Source organism: Mercenaria mercenaria, chromosome 7 (assembly GCF_021730395.1).
Source record: "Mercenaria mercenaria strain notata chromosome 7, MADL_Memer_1, whole genome shotgun sequence".
In the NCBI taxonomy this organism is placed as follows: domain Eukaryota; kingdom Metazoa; phylum Mollusca; class Bivalvia; order Venerida; family Veneridae; genus Mercenaria; species Mercenaria mercenaria.
Genome location: NC_069367.1, coordinates 7,507,235 through 7,528,050, shown reverse-complemented (window position 1 = coordinate 7,528,050; position 20,816 = coordinate 7,507,235). Strand labels below are relative to the sequence as shown.

General features: G+C 33.6%; 1 protein-coding gene across 6 annotated transcripts in view; it reads left to right on the top strand.

Moving 5' to 3' along the window:
* Window positions 1-20,816, top strand: part of LOC123554992 (gastrin-releasing peptide receptor-like) — a 180,805-nt gene that overhangs the window by 90,866 nt on the left and 69,123 nt on the right. For 5 of the 6 annotated variants that reach the window (XM_045345485.2, XM_045345486.2, XM_045345488.2 and 2 more), the window contains exon 3: window positions 7,312-7,357. The exons of the other annotated variant lie outside the window; for it this stretch is intronic. The gene's annotated coding sequence lies outside the window, so the exon portion shown is untranslated. The remainder of the gene's footprint in view (window positions 1-7,311; window positions 7,358-20,816) is intronic. 6 annotated transcript variants of the gene reach the window in all.

The window sequence follows — 20,816 nt, the reverse complement described above, 5'->3', positions numbered from 1 at the left end:
ATTTCAATTTCCCCCGAGAAATTCATCCCGACTTCGCAATAACTTTCTAAATATTCATTAAACGTTAATAACGTTACTGTTTAAGAGGCCTGAAACATGCAATATTGACGCTATTTTCAGTTCAAAGCAAAGTTCTCTAATTGTCATTGTTTTAATAGAGTTTAGAGGACACTGACATAATTTAGGCAATATGGCGGCTTTCATGTTATCACCAAGGAAATCAAAGGGATTTATACCAGATATCTGTATGTTTTTGGGCAAATACACTCTATCAAGTTTCATTTTAAGCTTTTAATCTAAGTGTCTGGAAAAGGAATGTTAAATTAGCAACAAAAATTCAATAGAGTTTAACTGGGAAAAAACGTATACTTCGGGATGGAAGTCTGAATCTCTGCACATTTTCTCCTTACATAGATGATATTACATGAGCGTATTTTCATATTGAATTTATTAAACGAGTTGAAAAAGTAATAAAATGCGAGACCCTGCCGAGCATTTTATAAATTTTATTCAACGAGTTTAATAAATTCAAAGTTGAAAGTCACAAATGTAATATTCTCTTTATCACGTGTTAGCTTTTCCTGTCGAAACATCAAAAACTGTACTTTCTGTTAGTATCAAAACAAGTCAATTTGACCAACGTCTCCTATACTATAAACGACATCGACGTCAAAGCTTTATTACACTAGTGTATTATCATTTTAAGTAATGGCTTTATTACACTCCCGCGACGTGAAACGTGATAATCACATATAATGTTTCGTGGCTTCGCATCATTTTGTTTGAGCGAAGAGGCTGAGGTGTATAGTTTTAATGCGTTTGTAAAGTGTGTACATCTGATGAACTAGCTAGAAAATATTTCTATAAGAATTCAGCAATTAGATAGAAGAATGCATGAAAGATCAATAACATAAACAAAAATATTAATAAAATTAAGTATTTGCACATCAATTAATAGTTTTAATATTTCGTTTCGATTAAGGCTTTTGATCTGGTGTGGTTTTTGTATATATTTTCTGCCGAGATGGTTTGCTCATTACTGCTTTCATCATCAGTAGATTTATGTATTAATAACGTTCTAGTATTACATAGTCTTTAGCTTAATAATTACATTGCTTCTCCATTCTACAAGATTTATTTATTCATTATGCTCGTTTCCACGAAGAGAGAACATGAAACTTAACTTTGCTACGCGAAATTATTATATATAAATCTTTATCTGTATGGACATTTCGTATCTCAACTACATTTGTAATTCGCATGTACATATATTTCGTATAAACTGTGTCTTATTTGTATTTAATTGTATTGTATGATTCACATGCTCTTCACTAATGGAGGAAATAAAGAAATATATATTGTTAATGGAGAACGATCCAACGTACCTATCCGGGAAATATTTTAGGTATGAGGAACCACCGACCTTTCTTAAGCCATCTGGATAGCTTTTACACAAGAATTATTCGAAACATAAAGGTACTTTAATTATCATAAAATTTGTTGACTGATTTTTTTGTACATCCCGAAAAGTGATTTTTGTTTTATACTTGATTAATTTTCATAGAGTAAATTTCAATTGCATATTAATGGGTTTAATTGGTTTAAAATTATTGCATCGTATTTTTTATCCCCCCGCCAAAGGCGAAGGGGATATTAGAAATGCTCTCCGTCCGTCCGTCCGTGCGTCCGTACGTCCGCAACAATCTTTGTCCGGAGCATAACTCCAAAAGTACTAGGGGGATTTTCTTCAAACTTCATACACTAATAGAACACATTGGGAGGAAGTGCAGTGTGCAAGAACAATAACTTTACCTTGCCTATTTTTTGAGTTATTCCCCTTTATCTTATTTTCATAAAAAAGTTTGTCCGAAGCATAACTCCAAAAGTACTGGAGGGATTTTCTTCAAACTTTATACAGTGATAGAAGACATTGGGAGGAAGTGCAGTGTGCAAGAACAATAACTCTCCCTTGCCTATTGTTTGAGTTATTCCCCTTTATCTTATTTTCTTAAAAATTTTTGTCCGGAGCATAACTCCAAAAGTACTGGAGGGATTTTCTTCAAACTTCATACACTGATAGAAGACATTGGGAGAAAGTGCAATGTGCAAGAACAATAACTCTGCCTTGCCTATTTTTTGAGTTTTTCCCCTTTATCATATTTTCTTAAAAAAATTGTCCGGAGCATATCTTTTTCATGCATGGTGTGATTTTGATATATCTTTGCACAAATGTTCACCACCACGAGGAGGAGTGTCATGCGCAAGATCCAGGTCCCTAGGTCTAAGATCAAGGTCACACTTAGAGGCCAAAGGTCAGATACAAGAATGACTTTGTCCGAAGCATTTCTTCTTCATGCATGGAGGGATTTTGATGTAACTTGGCACAATTATACACCATCATGAGACGAAGTGTCATGCGCAGTTCCCTTCTTTAGAATAACCTCCCTTTGTTGTTACTTTAAATAGCTTTTATTGCAACTTTTTCATTACTAGTCGTAGGGAAAAGTCGAGACCACTTTTCTGTAGTACAACATGCATGCTACATCCAATTTTGAGGTGTATTTTGACCAATCTCTGCCTGGTAAAGATTTTTGTGTGGACTTACAATTTTTTTTTTTTTAAGATTAACTTCCCTTAGTTGTTACTATAAATAACTTATATTGTAACATTTTTATAATTGACCGTAGTGAAAAAACAAGACCAGGTTTCTGTGGTACAACATGGATGTTACTTTCCAATTTTAGGTGTATTTTAAGATATCTCTACCTGGTAAGGATTTTTTTTGTGGACTTAGCAAAACAAAAGACTTACAATGATTACTAAACAACCACAAAATTCCATTTGCAAATACAGCTGCTAGAGTAAAGAAATTTGCTATGACGGGCATATATTGTGACATTCTGGCACTCGTGTTCCCTGTTCCCTGTTAGCTTTCCATTCCTTCTTTTTACAGTAGCCATATAGAAAAACATCATAGCTATACTGTTCATGAAAATTAATAAAATTAAGCAGTAAACCTCCTCACCACTGACTTATTCTTTCTTCCACATCTTTAAAACCCCAGATGCGGACCACAACTAAATGGTTCTTCAAAGCTTTCCCCAAAATTAATACTTTCAGACACTAACTTGCCAGGAACTTTAGCCTTCAATTATAATATGCCTGGCGGGGGGATTGGCCATGTCTAACATGGCTCTTGTTTTCGATTGAAAATGCAATAACTGTACATATTGCAACTTAAGAAACAAACAATTAATCAGAAGAAATCCTCCTGTATCTACAAATACACCAACGGGTAAAAAGTAATAGAAAATCCGATTCTGAATTATATAGCAAGTAATACTATGTTGCATTTGCGTTCGGAACAAAGCTTCTGTGTTACTACAAATTGTTTATACTGTTCTGTTTGTAAGATACAGTGGTTCTTTAAAACAAACTGGGAAGTTGATATGTCATTTAAATTTTTTAGCTGAGCGAAGAATTTTTTTTATATTACAACCTTGTCAAAGAAGCTGAATTTAGTGGAAGTTTTGGAGATTTGTTAATGAGATTGGTTAACCTAATTTTCAAAGTTCCAAGGCCTTTTTAAAGACAATTTTTGTGTTTGATGATGTCCTTTGTGTTCCTGGTGTGCGATATTAAATTACTTGTGTCAAAATAATACATTTATCTTTTATATGTATCTTGTTGATAGATCTACAAGTCCCTCTGCCTTATCTTGTAAACTGGTATATAGTATGTTTGTGGGTATGTCAATGTGTAATGTGATGTTGAAGTTGATATATAAGAAATATTTCCAAGATCGAGAACAAATTGTAGTTTAAAAGGTGTTCTTTATGAAGAATATCTTACAGATTTCACTATTGAACATCCTTAGTCGTAACCGAAACTGGAAGACAATTATTAGGTTGGAATAAGATCTTTATAATAGAGTACAATTTCTGTAATTTGTATGCATCTTTTTCTGTATATTATGATAATTCAGAATACTGTAGTGGTACTGCACAAATTCTACCATATATAGTTTAAGTAACATACCTCTTTACTATCAAACAACCTACTTTCATTTCCTAAATGTAAACCAAAGAGATTTGTTCGCTGGTTTTTAGGACTTCATTAGCTTAATATTGACATTTGCGTTGATCTTCTCCAAATCTGCTTGAGCTCTGAATCTTGCGTCTAGACAGAACTTGATATGATCTATTAGAAGACTAGTATAGATACAATGAAAGTATTGAACATTTTTGAACCGTAAGCCCGATGGTTCTGTCATATAATATTAAGTCTAAGTGCAAGACTTTAATAAGTATTGTTAGAAAATGTTATTTTTAAAACATTGCTAGTGGCTGTGCTTTGTGACGGACTAAGTATCCTCCAATCCTTTTGGAGTCATCTGTCGAACACATTGTTGAAACTGTTTTGATTAATGGACTTATTTCAGAACTCATTATATGTAATCAACATTGTGTGCTGATTTGAATGAAAGTATCGTTTCTAGAAGATCCGATATTGTAAATCAGTGAATAGCCCTGCGTCATGGTAGCGACGTTAGAAAAATGTCAAAGTTCTTACCAAATCTTAAAAAACGCAACTGTGCAATAATAACCCAGTGCAAATACAAAGCGATCTCACTAGAGGAACAGTTAAGGACAAAGACCCAATAACACGGGACAGAGAGAAATCTAGAATCAGGTATATCCGGATTACTTAGCGAAGCTCAATGTGAAGAGGCAGGCAACAGTCCGGTGTTAAAGACAGATAAATGAGAGATCCCCCTCTTTCCTAGGGCCTTCTTGTTGGGTGTGAGACTCTTAAGATCTCACAAAGTTCCGGTGCTTGGACAGTGAATCGATCACCGAACCTCTGGGTTGACTTGTTACAACTAAACCACCGTTCCTAAAGCAAACACAATATAAATGGTTATTTATAATCCATGTTTGTCATGGAAGATGTAATAAACATGACCTTTGCATTAAGTTTATTATTAAGGTTTTCAGATCATACTAGTTGTATTGATTTTTAAACGCTAACGTGGGGAAATAAATTGTTTAACAGGATTCTGTATTCTAAGAAGCATGTTATTTTTTAATAAATTACAGATGAAATGTTAAAGCAAATCCAAAATCATATGTGTGTGTTAGCAAAGCAGCAACATAAACGTAATTCAGACAATGCGCGGATCTGCTAAAAAGAAATTACTCTAAAATAAAACGATTATCTCAACCTGTGTTATAGGAGTTATAGGAGTTATCATCTGCATTTTGTAATTGGATTTCTTTCCAAAGTTTAATATTTTCCACTAGCTTTTGTATTTTAAATCCCATTTTTAATTGTCATATAATTACTAATATATGGATAAAATAAGTCAAAACTTTAAAATCAGTTGTGCGGTTTTTTTTTGTTTTGTATTGTAACGCTGAACTATTTTTGACCGTACTAGAATCTGATTCAATATTTTTTCGAGTGGTGTAGCAGCGAGTGAATTTGTAAAATCTAGTTATTAAACTTTTCTTGTGTTTTCATTGATTGTAATCAAACTAAGAACAAGTGTCAAATGGATGCAGAAATTTAAAATACAAAGTCACAATTAAAGTTCGACTGAGCTCTGCATTGTTAACTGAGAATTACATTACGGAAAGAAATTTTCCAATTAGAGCACGAGCGCTGAAAAAAACGAACGGGCTTTTGACCTTATTACACTAAAGGATCAATACCAATCTCGAAGACGTCAGATTTAAGGGGATGTTTGTGACAGTTTGATCATGGAAAATGTAAATTGAATATCGACAAATGTTATTTGTCGATATACCGAAACATATTTTTCTGGATTTTTTATACGTTATTGATAACTGCAGTTTTACCTTATTACAATCCCATTGACCGACCCCCGGTTGATGCTTTGCCATTTGATTTCCGTTAGACTTGGACCCGGGCTAGATTAAATAAATCAGTTCAGTTATTAAGCCATATGTTGTTTATGATAAATAATAAAATCTATATGAAGATTCTTTGGAAGCATAAAATGCAACCAAGCTAAATAATATCCGACTCGGTTTGATTGAGTCTGTTCATAAGAGTTAATGGAAAGTGCAACACTCCTCATGCCCCCTAGAACCGGGACATAAACACAATGTCTTATAACAGTTTGTTTCGATGGCAACGAATTAACTGTTAAGGAAATGTGATTTGTTTAACGTTGAAAATATAATAAAAATGCCACACATGATTAAATATACTAATGTTTACATTGTTTTATGATACAATTCTTTAAGAAAGAACACATTCTATTAAAGAAAAGAATGAAATATACGAAAACCTACTGAATTATGATTGGGGTCAACGTTGACTTAATGGATATCCATGAACATCCACACATTTCCGGTAAACTATATGTACAGAAGTAATTATAAGCATAAATAATGTATACAGCAGAAATGAAAATATGGTGGTAAGTTTACCCTTGTCATGCTTGACACGATTAATTATGTCTTTCGACCAGTGTAGATCATGATCTGCACTGTTGGCTATTCAGTCAGTATCGTTCTGGTAAGCAACTCCTTTAACAGTAGTTAATAGTTCTGTCGAAATTGAAAGAGGGAATAATTTATTCTGGAAATTTAGCAGGGTAAGAGTTAAACATTGTTCCTATGGCAACGAATTAAATGTTGTTATATTTTCTGGTCCTTTGGAATTATGGAGTCAACATTTCTATAATAGAGGTCCGCTTAAACCGGTGCTAGCGGGCGTGAGAGGTGTTGCACATTTCATTACTTCTCATGATCATACTCAATCAATCGAAGTCTGCTATAATAATTCTTCTTCTTGTTTGTGTTCCTTTCTTCCGAAGGATCTTTTTACATACTTTATTAACACATCATGTTTATGATCTCTCAACAGGTTTAGACTTTAGAATGCATTGTTTTGATTTCCCTCACTGAAATCAAAGAGATAAGCTAAATTGTTGGCTCTACATCTAAAACTTTATCGTGTAATAAATCAAAAATGCACTTGGTATACACAAGTATGCAGTCAGTACAGTGCAATGTGCGCAGAATCGTCTTATGAAATTAAGGCGTCCATATTTCGGATTGGACGGGAATTCCTGTACATTAATTCTCAAAGACGCGTGGACTTGTATGACTAATACTATTGTGTCTTCTGAATGCTATGCTTGTGTGACTAATACTGTTGTGCCTTCTGAATGCTATGCTTGTACCAATGTACCAATGGCGCTAATAACCGTTTCTTAACATAACAATTTTTCTGTAAGATAATAATCGTTGTATTATAGATATTCCTTTGCTATTTCAGGTAAATGATGTACATATTACTGCGCTAGATATAACTCTCTGCAGAGGTAAGAGGTTTTCTTTTTACTTTTTCACATTACCTCACATTTCACATTCACATTTACACATTGACTAAACTCAGATGAGTACAAACATGTGTCATTGTAGCTATAAGTGTGCGTGTTCGAATTCAAGTACTCCTGTTATCTATGACCTATTCCTGATTTTTATTTGGCAATTATTATGAAAGTGTTTGTCAATGCCTAACCTGAAAAAAGACAACAACTTCTGATATGAATGAATTGTTAAGCTTTATACATGATGGTGACTGATTCTAAAAGCAATTTTGAGACATTAAGACAACCAAAGTTCCTGTTGTGATAATATGTATTGTCTTTTTGTGGTCAGCACTCAAACATAATTCTGTCAAATTATTTTGCCATCCTATGCCAAAGGATCGTGAAATATTACTAGACATGTCTGTCTTATAACCGTTTATGAATTTATGGCAACCCGGAGTAAATTAATATTATAATATTACCGGCAAAGTTATTTTCTTTCTATAGATAGAATATGAAAAGTATGACACATTAAATAATTCCAGAAAATGTCCTTGAATTAGCTTGAAACCTGCAGAACACTTTGAATGTGATATATCAAAACTAAACGCAGGGAATTATATATTTTATTTCATCACATTACGTATCATACTTTGATATATATTTGTAAGAACTGTCATTAAAATGTACATCGTAGAAAAAATATTTGTTCGCAAATATATTGTTAAATAGAAAAAGTGGAAACTCCACAGGTAATATAACACAACAAAAACGAAAATGTTGCAGGTTCGGTTTGATTGAGCCTGTTCATGGACGGTAGTGGAAATGCTTGCTACAGTCCACGCCCTCTAGCCCCGGGTTGAGCAGAACTCAACATTTACATATTATGCTAAAAGTCCAAAAAAACAATTTTAGAGACATCCGCAGATGTGTTCATACGGGGGTGCACATGGAACCTTCAATGCTACACTAGTGTGTAATTCCATGAAAAGCGGCGTATGGTCCCCAGTTAAAATAATGGGTTTGCCCAAAACGAGAAAACAATGAGCAGAACTAAACAAACTGGAATTTAGAAAGGGGATCTGAGGTTATGGAGCCTGCATATCACAGGAACTGCCGAAAGACAAAATTAAAAAGCAGGCACCATATCCAAGGGTTATTAAACACTACCCAAAGCTATGAAAGCTGGCCAACGGAAACACAAGTCGAAGGGTTTATGCTGATGAAATGAAACTGTACAGTCACGCCATTAACGTTGGCTGAACTATTACTAGAAAGTCGAAATTAAACAGCCCTGATTGAATGTACGGCGAGACTTTTACGCGTTCCGAACGGCACAAAAACGCTCTGTGATAATAAAATAGAAAAAGTGGAAACTCCACATGTCGCTCAACACAACAAAATCGAAAATGTTGCAGACTCGGTTTGATTGAGCCTGTTCATGGACGGTAGTGGAAATGCTTGCTACAGTCCACGCCCTCTAGCCCCGGGTTGAGTAGAACTCAACATTTACATATGCTAAAAGTACAAAAAAACAATTTTAGAGACATCCGCAGATGTGTTCATACGGCGGTGCACATGGAACCTTCAATGCTACACTAGTGCGTAATTCCATGAAAAGCGGCATATGGTCCCCAGTTAAAAAGTCGTCTTTTTCCCGTACACTCCGTACATGTGTATGGTTCAAACTGTTTATATCAATTGAGTAAAAAAGTTAAGCGCACGATCTTTGTTTGCCGATTGTCTATGTATATTCTGAAGGTTTAGAAAATCATAGTAAACAAAATATCCGAACGTCCAGAACTGCCTTGATAACGTTAACATCAATCCAAAGGTATTATGTTGGATTGTAATGACTGGAACACAATCAAGTACACTAATTTAACAAATCTATTCCATGGAGCTCAATTTTCCGAGAAGAACCTCACAGAGTGAATTTTCTTCAGCGCTTTATACTATAAAATCTTACTGAACTTGGTAATTACAATTCGCATGATTTACACGAAAAAAAAAACAAACAAAAAAAAACAACAACAACAACAAAGCAACTAATTGAATCGAAAGAGTAATAGGCCTTTTTAAACTTCTATAAAATCATCAAGCAAAGTTTGGAGGCAACATTGTTAAGGATTATGTTTTCCGCTAAATTCAAATCAATGATTCTCTGACTGTATTAGGAGTGCTCTGTGCTTCTGGGAAAAATACCCAAAATATTGATCAGAGTAAAACTTATATTTTAGCCAAAACAATTGAAGAAATTATATAAAATTAACTGCTTTAAGCATACCAATTGATTGGCAAATTGATATCACACTATTTTAGCTCAAGCTCTGCACTGAAGATCTACAATGACATACTTTAGACCTTTCTTTTGGAAAAAATATTGCAAATAATGTTTTAATACTAGTATATTATATTTCTATGCATACTTATCAGATTTCAGGAGTTTAAATCGGCTTTTATTCTTCCTTCACCTAAATACCCTCTATTGACATTCTGCAATATAGATGCACTGAATTTACTCGATAATTCCAAAGGACCTGAAAGTATAACAGCACTGAGGCCAAATACAATACTGTGAAACATTTTTTGCCGACATACGGCACTTTAAGAGAGGAAGCTTTAATGAAGATTTAATATTTTAGAGCTATGATCATAATTAGATCACATAACTGCAAAATTATTTCAATTTGATATGCCTGGATAGCATCAGTTTAATATGCCTGGATAACATTGGTACAGTGCAAAACAGCACGCCGTAAACGGATCTTTACAAGAAATATTTCCATATTTTCATACTTTCTAATACAATTCTATTGACTATCCTCCTTAAACTAATTGTTGTTCAGTTAATTTGTATATATTAGTTGCGATGTCTAATCAAGTACATACCGATTCCTGCATTTCGGGGTACTCAAGTAGTTTGTCATCATAATGTCAGTTTAATGTGCTATATTTCTAATGTTTTGGTTTGTCTCCTCTAAAATATGTCTTAACCTGATTAAAATGATTAATGGACTGATTAAAATGATAAATGGATTCTTTTATTCAAATTGCCTATTATTGTCCTAAGAAGAACCTGTTCTTACTTCTGTAACTGATTAATGCTAGCAAAATATATTCCTAGTAAGGTAACAACCTTTTCTGTGACATTTCGAATGCTAATTGAATCCCTGTGAATTAGAGCAAAATAACTAGGTATTGAAGTGTATTTACTAGCATTCCACGTTCTTTTGTTCTCAAAGCAGCCTTACAAAAGCTTCTGTCCTGAAAGCTATTATGGACAAAAGATAATAGGTAAGGGTAGATTTCTCAGAAGCACGGAACACAAAAGACACAGCCTCAGAGCAACGCTAAATAAAAAAAAATAAACAGTAAATCTCTATACAACAACACCGTGTGTTCGGATACTAAATGAGCGATAGTTCTGTCTACAAGCTGTTTTTATACATAACTGGCGTGCGCATTAACATGCGAAAAAAAATGAAAGGTAAAGGAAATACACTGATAACAAAACGTGTACAGTTTCTTTGAACAGTGCTTCCATCAGCTTTAATTGCGACATTTTTACTTAACGAAAAGTCTTATGCGTATGCCTCCAAAGGATCTTCACACAAACATGTTTAAGTTAATTTGATGTCAAAACAAGCAGCAGTAGAGCGCCGTGTAGTGGCCGTACAAAGTTCTTTTACTCAGTGATTATATATTGCCTGCTCTTTTTGGATCCTGGGGTAAATTTCGTATTCCAGCAATTCTAACAAAATTCCGCTCCAGTCAATGCTAGAGGGCGATAAGGATATTGCAAATTCCACTGTCATGATAAAAGTCAACACACCGAGTGTGCTATTATGTTTTCAAGTAGCGCTATGTATGCTTCCTTAGTATAAACGGAAGCCTGGTATCTTAGCGTAGCTTTAATCTTATAAGTTACATCGAACCTATCTCGTCTAACATGCCTCTTTCAGAACGTATTTCCTAGTTTCATTGCATTTTTATAGGTACTAACAAAGATAATTGTTCCCATGGGAGTACTCCTCGTTTATATTTCATTGAAAAAATATTAGAGAGATACACAAATATTGTGAAAATTATAAGAAATCGTAGATTATGAATTAAGTAAGATAGTTAAGGTACAGGAGTTGGCATTTTGACCTAAACTTTCTTTATAAGTATATTCCTTTTTAAATTATTTCACAGACAATATTTGATTTAGTTCTTTTTATATTAGTCAAATATTGAGTTCCAATTATGTTACTATAGTATAGTAATAATTCAAATTGAGACAGAGATACATTTTACACAATGTCATACTAAAATACCAGAACAGTTTTATTTTATCACTGTTCAAGGATTACCTATTAAAACTGGTTTTACTTTATTAAAGTATGAAAAGGAATTTGCAAGGAGAAATCAAGGTGTTCGTGACTGTAACAATAAGAATATCTTGTACTGTCTCTGTCAGAGTTCTGATTTTCTCCGCGGCAGTTCCTTTACCGTTTAGCAGCTGATCTAAGTAATGATGATGGTCATCATCATCATAAAATCTTTACTGAAGATGTCAAACAAAGATCCCTAGCATACAAATGACATGCATACTCATTTCCATCATGACCTTCAATTCACAACAACAGCAACACTATACACCTGATACATCTAACACTATACATCTATACAAACCTTTACAATTTCACGAACAATTTGCACTTTAAAAACGAGAGAAAATATATAAATATCTTGTTTATATCACATGCACCAAGGATTTGTACATTTTCCCATTCATGACCATGCTTCTTATATCAAACCTAAGGGTAGGGTATAACATGTACAGTTAAGACACCCAGATAAATGAATAGAGGGACTGCAACAAAAAGTAAACTGCATCACTACCGAAACCTAAATCCCCTTTTAGAAAGTTACAAAAACACTTATATACCCTATTCCAAAAGTGTGGTTTGATATGATAGGGCGTTATTATGCTTTTTTTTATGGGGACAGGTCATAACATATTAATAAAGCATTTTTTGTTTTATTTTTATTTGTATTTGTTCGTTGTTACAATATATGTATACATTTCCAGTATTTGTTATATATTTACATCGAGTACATAATTTGTGGGCATTTTAGTTTCTAATGTTTGGTTCATGTATTCATCGATTCTATAGAGTCTTTCATAAACAATCTTATTTATTTCAATCCATTTGATGAAGCTACTAGCAATAGACAACACTATTGGCATATAATTTATCACGTTCAAATAACATTTCATGTTTATACTTACAATGTTTGTTTTCTTCACATGACTGTAATGTTGCTGAATACATTTAAACAATCCACGTCTATGGTTAAGTGATGTCAAAGCACAGAAATGACGGCACCACAACTTCTCAGAATTTACCTTAGTCCGCTGATTCAGAAGTTTATTCTTTATACCATACACTTAATTCTCTGGCTTTTAATTAAGATTATTTCAGCTTAGTAAAGACATTTGCATTGATCGTCATCTGTTTTCTGTATGTTGCATGATGCCTGGATCTTGTGTCTAGACATAACTTAAGCGATCCTAATGGATATGTTCTTTAAAGCAATGTGATGTACTAAATTAATATTATAAAATCCCCATTTACTTGTAGCTATGTTTACACAGATTAAAATAGTTTTGGTAGACAGCTGCTTGATTTTCCTTTCTGCAAAATCATTCTAAGATCCTTGTATCATACTAGATTGTCAGGGAAGAAACAGTAAAACTGTTATCTGCTTAATAAAGAGGCAGAATTTGCAGTTCCTGATAATTGTTTTGTTCGAGTTAAACGCTAACACGAAGATACAATTTCTTTTAACGAGATTCATTATTTCACGAAACCTGTAATTTGCACTGTGATAGAAACAGAAACAAGGCAGCAGACTAAATTACTAATGGTGCCTAACAGAAATATGCACGTGTTTTAAAGGGTGATAAATCTTTGCAACAGCTAACAAAACAAATTAGAATTATCGGGCAATAAGCGGCTATGTTAAAATGAATTACGTGAAAACATTTCTCTAAATGTTTAATTGAAAATAAAGCAAACATTTGTTTGTTTCTTGGTTTAACTGATTGAAGACCACACGCACAGTCTGTGTTAAGTATTTGCTAAGGTGCACGCGAGGTTTTCTTTTGACATGTTTTACAACAATGTCGGTTAATGCTTAGAACTATATTAAATTGATTTAGTTTGCACGTCATGCAAACTGGACACGATTGATTCTGCCTTTGCGACCAGCTCAGATCATGATCAGCCTGCACACCCATGCAGTCTTATCATGATTTGCGCTGTTCGCCATTCAGTTAAAATCATTTTGGTAAGCACCCCTTTTAACTGTTACTGGACAGTCAGGTACTGTCCAAATTGAAAGATGGACAAGTTCTTTATAGAGATTTAGCAGGGTAAGCGTGTCTTCTTGAGACGCACTCATTCATTTACATCATCATGTTTGGAAAGTCAATTAGCAAACACAAACAGATATATAATTCAACAGATAACTGTATGGACTATAACCAAAGCAACTTTTTTAATGTAATGCTTTGTAACACTGAAGTGCAAGTATTTGCAAATGTGATGAATATCATATTGAAAAGGAAACAAAACTGTCTAATAGTTACACATTGTTCTTGCTTAGAGATGGTCTACATAATGCAACCTAGGAATTTATGTATAGGATATAAGACCAAAACGATCCAATATGTTATTTGTTGTTTTTCTTTCAGTGTCCAGTATGTACATCTTTCACTTTACCGAAACCTCCATCTGTTTTATTTTGGAGTTTTGACTAGTTTTTAACAAATATTTAATTTATCTGCTACAAGCTGTGAAAGGTTTAATGATATAAGATTCTTTCACTGGTAGGTGCAGATGGGAATATCTGGCAGAAGGGTAACTGTTTTTGGGAGTAACGACCCTCTGCTAGATATTTCTATCTGTACCTACCACCAGTGATTGAATCTTTGTCTTGCATGTCATGGTCAACAAAAAATAGTAAAAATACAACCAAACAAAGTAATATTTTCTATCAGTAGCGTATTAACAAAGCGCGCGAACTTTACGTCTGTAAACTTTACGTCTGTAATATATTGTATAACGCACTTTTTTATTTCATGTCTTTTAACATCTTTCATCTAAAGTTTAGACAGTTTTCCCGCGCATTTTTTTATTCTGAACTGTATCATAAAAAATAAAAAATCCGTTATCACGCACAAAATATGAACTAGAAACAGCTGATTAATAGAAAGCCAAGCGTGCGACAGAATGCTCTTAAACCATGCCTAATGATGCTGTTCACTTCAGGATCAGGGGTTTGTTTTTTCTTAAAGAAAAACTGGTTTTTGTTTGCAATAATTTATCCATAAAACACGTTTCTAGGAAATTTTTGAAATGCTCCATGACGGTTCGTAAACACGCGAAATGAACGCTAATCCAATTTCCATTCAGAAGTTCCGTTTTGTATCATGTTTTGCCAAGAAACTGGGGCATTTTATTTCAGTTTTCTTTCAACAGTCTGTTTTGTAGCCAACCGTTAAGGAATGTACTTCTTTTGTATTCTAAATTAATGGTATGCTTATCTTATCACCTGTGCCTTACTGAAGTTTTAAAATGCCATAAACTATACGAATACGCTTTAAATGAATGAGAAAGAAAAATTTCTTTTGAACAGTATTTACAATGTAATCATTTACCCAAGAAAATATGTGCAACGGATGTTCCAAACATTATAATTTATATAGTACCACTTTGATGTTAATGATGTTACTTGTTTAAATGCTGACGTAATGAATGACGCATGTTTGTCTGTTGGTGCGTCAAATAAATGAAGTCGTCTTTAATATAAGTCTAATATTATGCCACCCACCCCTTTTTCCGATAAAATAGTCTTAAATGTTAACAGTCACAATACAGGATTCACAGCATAATACGGAATCATAACTGCACTGATGCCATGCTATATGTGACATTTACAAAACTTGACGGGAAGGGGGAACCCACGTGACTTTTCGGCACCATACACAGCGAAAAGTCGCCCAAAGTAGCTATTATTGTGGTTATAATTTAACATAATCTTGTCCCTAACGCTTTTCTGTTTTAAATAAAAAATTATAGTAATAAGGATATTATAAGCAGAAACGTAACTTGGATATAGCAATATTTTCAATGTGTACGGTTCCAAAGAGTCATGAGCTAGACACCCTGCCACATCGATGCTACTATATAAATAACACATGGCAGGTAGGATGTTATTAATAATGTCAACCTCGAACATTCTATAAACACCCGAGCCAGGGTGTTAATACATTTTGAGGTTGACAGTATCGATAACAACCTCACTGACATGTGTTATTCATTTTGTATACCGAAAGGTCTATATACCATCCACTGAAACTTGTTGAAATAGCATCCATTGAGTGCGATGCGCGTGCAAATGGCACCTCTACGCAGGTGTTATTAAAATTATTACCGGAAGACAATTCGAAAACGCGGATCGGCTTGAGAGACATTGAAGCTAGTATATTTTGAGGGGTAGGGACTTTGCATTATGTGTTTCACACGAGGTTTGATAAAAAAGAATATCATGTAACACTCTGTCGTTAACTTCTGAAATTTCAAACTAGTTGGGGCTATCTTCCATTTTAAACAGAAGTTACAGCAGCATTGCTTCTATTTTCAGTGATACTGGTTTCGATATTTATGCATCTTCTGAAATAATGCGTACAGGAGGTTTTGGCTGATATAAGATTGCGTCGGCTTAGTTTGACATTTGCATTAATTTGTATAATAATGTTATTTGACAAAGAAAATGTTGTCTAGACGTCACTTACGTTTGGACATTAAACATATCTTCATAATTAAAAGCGTCTGCCAATGATGATGACTTATGCATGAGTGTATAAAACTGTCATACGGATGCAAATGTTAGGAACAAAAGAAATGTTTTTATTTATTGAAACTGCCAGTATTTGCCCTTCGATATTTATTACATCTGGCTATACCAAGTGAATCTCAGAATTAATAAGCACAAAATAGCAATAGTCTGCAAGAGTGAACTTTCCGTTAGACACTTCATTAAGTCATACTGTTCAGGAACTGTTTTCGCTGCATCCTTGAACTTCTTTCATATCTAAAACGAACTTGAATACGGTGTTGATACATTGCTTATTGTATATTTTCACTTCTTTACGAGAAGAAGAAAATATAAATGCAAAATGGCGAACAACAGTCATTATAAGGATATATTTTATCAACCTTTTCAAGTCCACAAAATACATTCTATTAAATCGTTACAAATGCACAGATTGAAGTAAATGCTATGTATATGCATAGAATAGCGCTGATGCTGTTAAAGAAGACGAATGTGTAGAGACTTACTCTAAGCCTTCATTACACAAGGGAAACAATCCGTTTATATATTGAAATTGTTGAGTGAACACCGTTTGTTAATCCTAATCCTGCCCATGTTATATCAGTTCAAAGGTAAAGTAACCTATCTGTGTCAAATGCCATGCATGAGGACACAGTTATGCATTTAACAGTCTTGAAATTGATTTCTTCGATTTTCTCATATTTCTAGATATTTTTTCCCATACTTTGACGCATATGTATGGGTAGTTGAGATTGTTCTCTTTCCAGCAGTAGCCTTTTTAACACATTTTATCTTGTGAAATTCTGTCGGTTTTGACTTTTTTAAAAAAATCGTCTGTTTGTTGACAAATTTCACCACAGAAAATGTCCCACTTTCCCCAGGGCAATCAATTATTTGATCTTTACTTAGTTTTGTATTCAGATTGCTAATCTATGTGGCAAGTATGCACGCTTTTTTCATGCTTAGAGGTAAAGAGGTAAAAAATGCATAGTTTGCATGAGGTTTCTAGGTCAATAGCCACCTAAGCCTATCATAAAGTCTTTGCGGAGTTGTCTCCATTTTTTCCAAATATTTTACCTGGGATCATTTTTTTCACCTCAAATAACACTTTTTTAGGAAATGGTACTTTAATAATTTTTTCAGTCCTTGTATTTTGATGCAGTTCACTACACATAATCTAATATAGATAGCTCCTACTAACTTAAAGTTTGTATTTTTAGTAACAATGCCTAGAATGCGTATTATAAAGAACGCATTTTACTAAATAAACTGGTAATAAATGAATACTTTAAGTCGTGAAGAATGAATTCCGAAAATTTGTTTTACAGAAACCAATGACATTATCATAATTACGAAATACCAGTGATAAGCTTTCTGTTGACCCAAAACTATGCAGTAAACTTGGCATTTTGTCTTCAGTCATTTTCCTCAAAATATTATATAGAAAAATGCTACACTTGATCACAATAAAGAAGCATTTAAAAGCTACTGACATAACGAAACATGTCTTACGACGAAAAATAGAATACTCTGTCACGTTCTTCAAGAAAAAACAATTGAAAAAAAGAAATCAGACAGCTGAAGTTTGTCGAGGAAGAATAAGATAGGCCGTATCGTTTTATTCTCATCGTAATTATCTTGATGTTTAAAACTGACAATGGCAGGTATTAATTTATTTTAACGAGTTTCATCATCGCAATAAGACACAAATTTGCAGAAAAGTCAGTAATGAAGCGAGGCACAATGAATTAACGAGAGCGCAGAATGTAAGCGTGTGCGTAATGGTTAGGACATTTATTTATACAAAAGCAAACGTGTAAATAGATATGGCATATGTTTGCTTGTGCTTTGATGCTCCCGGGCACAATAAACTAAAACGCACCTTACTTGAGAATAAAATAGAAATATTGTAACATCAGACAACACACAATTAAACACATTACAGATGTAAACAATTATTCAGACAGTTCATGAGTTATCAGGGGAAGACACATAATATTATTTGTGCTAGGATAAGCCTCATTATTAAAACGGGAATATCAACCAACACTGGTAATTCAAAATTTACTTTAACTTGCATTAAATTTTGTTTTACTTTGAAAGATGTTAACCTATCTATTTGTTTTTCTCTCATTTAATCATGAGATATATGAGATTATTCATTTTCTATAAACAAACTTAATGATTTTCTTTGGTACTTTACCTGAATTATAGACAAAACATTTTCAATAAAACTGTTATTAACTAGACAGTCTACATCATAGAACATTAGACATTATATTTTACAGAACACACTAAATATTCTTTATGACAGAACACTAGGTATTCTTCATTGGAGAGCTCTGTACATTTTACATTAAAGTACATCAGACATTCGTTTGTACAGAACACTAGACATTTAACGTTACGGAATACTAAACATAACACCATACATTTTACAGAATACTAGACTTTCTTCTCTATAGAACACTAGAAAACAAGGATACTAAATATCTAACAGGGAAAGCCACGCAGCCTCTCCAACATCAACCAAGCACGCGTAAGACCAACCTTGAAACGTTTACTGGCGAAACCACCACTGGGGATCTTAAACAGGTTTATGGTGCACCTTACCTCACTCTAAACCCCACATTGTTTCAAAGTCACAGAACAAGACTTCTATCGTGTAATAATTATTCTTTTAAATGCTTACATATATTAAAGTAAGTACTCAAGAGTATTACTTTATGAAGTCGAGGACTAATGTTAATTTTGTTTTCGATTTTATGTCATACTAGAATAAGTATTCAGACATTGGTAGTATTGATGGTCAATATGCAAAAAATGTCGGAAGAGGACTATAGGTGTTTGCCCAAGGGACGTTAAATCTGTATATAAGAGGGGCTTAAGCATACAAAAGTAATTTGAGAACATATTCGTAGGGTGTATAATATATATAGTCTGGCACAACAACCGTGTTCAACGATGGAACGTTTATGACAAGATTGAGTGTAAATGATATTTCGTTTAGAATTAGAGGCTATCCAGTCATCATACAAACGCGTTATTGGTCAAGTCGATTTTCTAGATGTCTTAAATGTAAATAGAATGCAAACACAGTAAATGAAATCATTTCAGTATTTCCAATATGTAAACAATTCAACTACCGAAGCTATATTGTTACATTTAAGTGGCATCGTCTCACAATTTTGCATCAATATATCATGGCAATATGAAATGAACAACATTTTTTTTTCTAGCGAATGCGTGGTGTGATATAACAAAGATTTCACAAGAGCATCTGACAATCTGAGCAAAATACTGAATTATGCAAACAACACGGGAAAACACCAACAAATATAGTGACAAAAATCCTTAGAAGACACCTTGCTCAAAACATATTCCTGTCGCAGAATACATGAATGTTTATGATTCTTCAAACGGTATTCTGTTTTCATTGGCTATGCTTTGCAGGTTGTTTTTATAGTGAGACCTTAAGATATCGTCAACAACAAAAAGATGAGTTCATAAAGGGCTATTCTGCCTGTGAGTCCCACCCTTGTTTAAACACTACCAAAGTGCACATGTGACACAAGCTTACGGTTTCATATCTAGATCATTTGCAGCAGACATACATGTGTGTATTTTTTCGGCGACGCCGTCTAAATTCGTTTTCGTTACCTATGCCACGTGACTTCAGTTTGCAAATCAAACTACTTGATAACGCATTATAGATAATTTATCAAAATGGAAGATTTATGCAACACTCTGCCTGATTGGACGAGAGTGTCAGTTTCTTTCACTCTGTTGATTGTGCTACGCTGAGTGAAATGTAGACAAAGCGTTTATCCTATACGACGCTGTTCGCAGTTTTAAAGCTAACTTTGGCTCAGTATATTTAGCAAGAATATTGATATGTCTCAAAATGATAAGTAAGTTTAATAAAGATGATAAAAACCTGTTCAAATACCAACATATATCAAATTAAAGAAAGAGCTGACTACGGTCTGCGTATCACATGAATAAGGGTGTGATAAGAGTCTTTTATGTTGAGAAGTGCTTTTTAAAAGATTTTCCTTGTTACAGTTGTCGTCTGTATATGAAAATGTTTCTTGCTTTTGTGACTTATTCAGATTGCATATTAAAATAAGTACTTGTTTGCTTTGATATATTTGTTATAAATTATTTAACTGATTTATTATATATGAATATTTTTCTTTAGTATGGTATGCAAATATTGAACTCAGTTGAAATCTGTTTTATTATATATATGCTATATAATGACTGAATCTCATTACACTGAAATGAAGGTACGCTGCATACAGTTTTTTATGTGATATGACTACGGTCAAACTTTGCTTATGAAACAGAAATATTGAAATAATTACAATTGTATGTTTTGCTTGACCTTCACTTTTTTATAGGTGTGACGTCATTGTCCAAAGATTCATGAATAGCGAATATGCTATTTGTTAAAGCGGGATCAGTTGGCCTATTTTAGAAATAAATAAAAATAATAAATAAAAATATCCTTTAATTGATTTTTTCTCATGTATTCTAATCAAACTTGATTTGTAGCATCTTTATTAGGCCCGCAGCC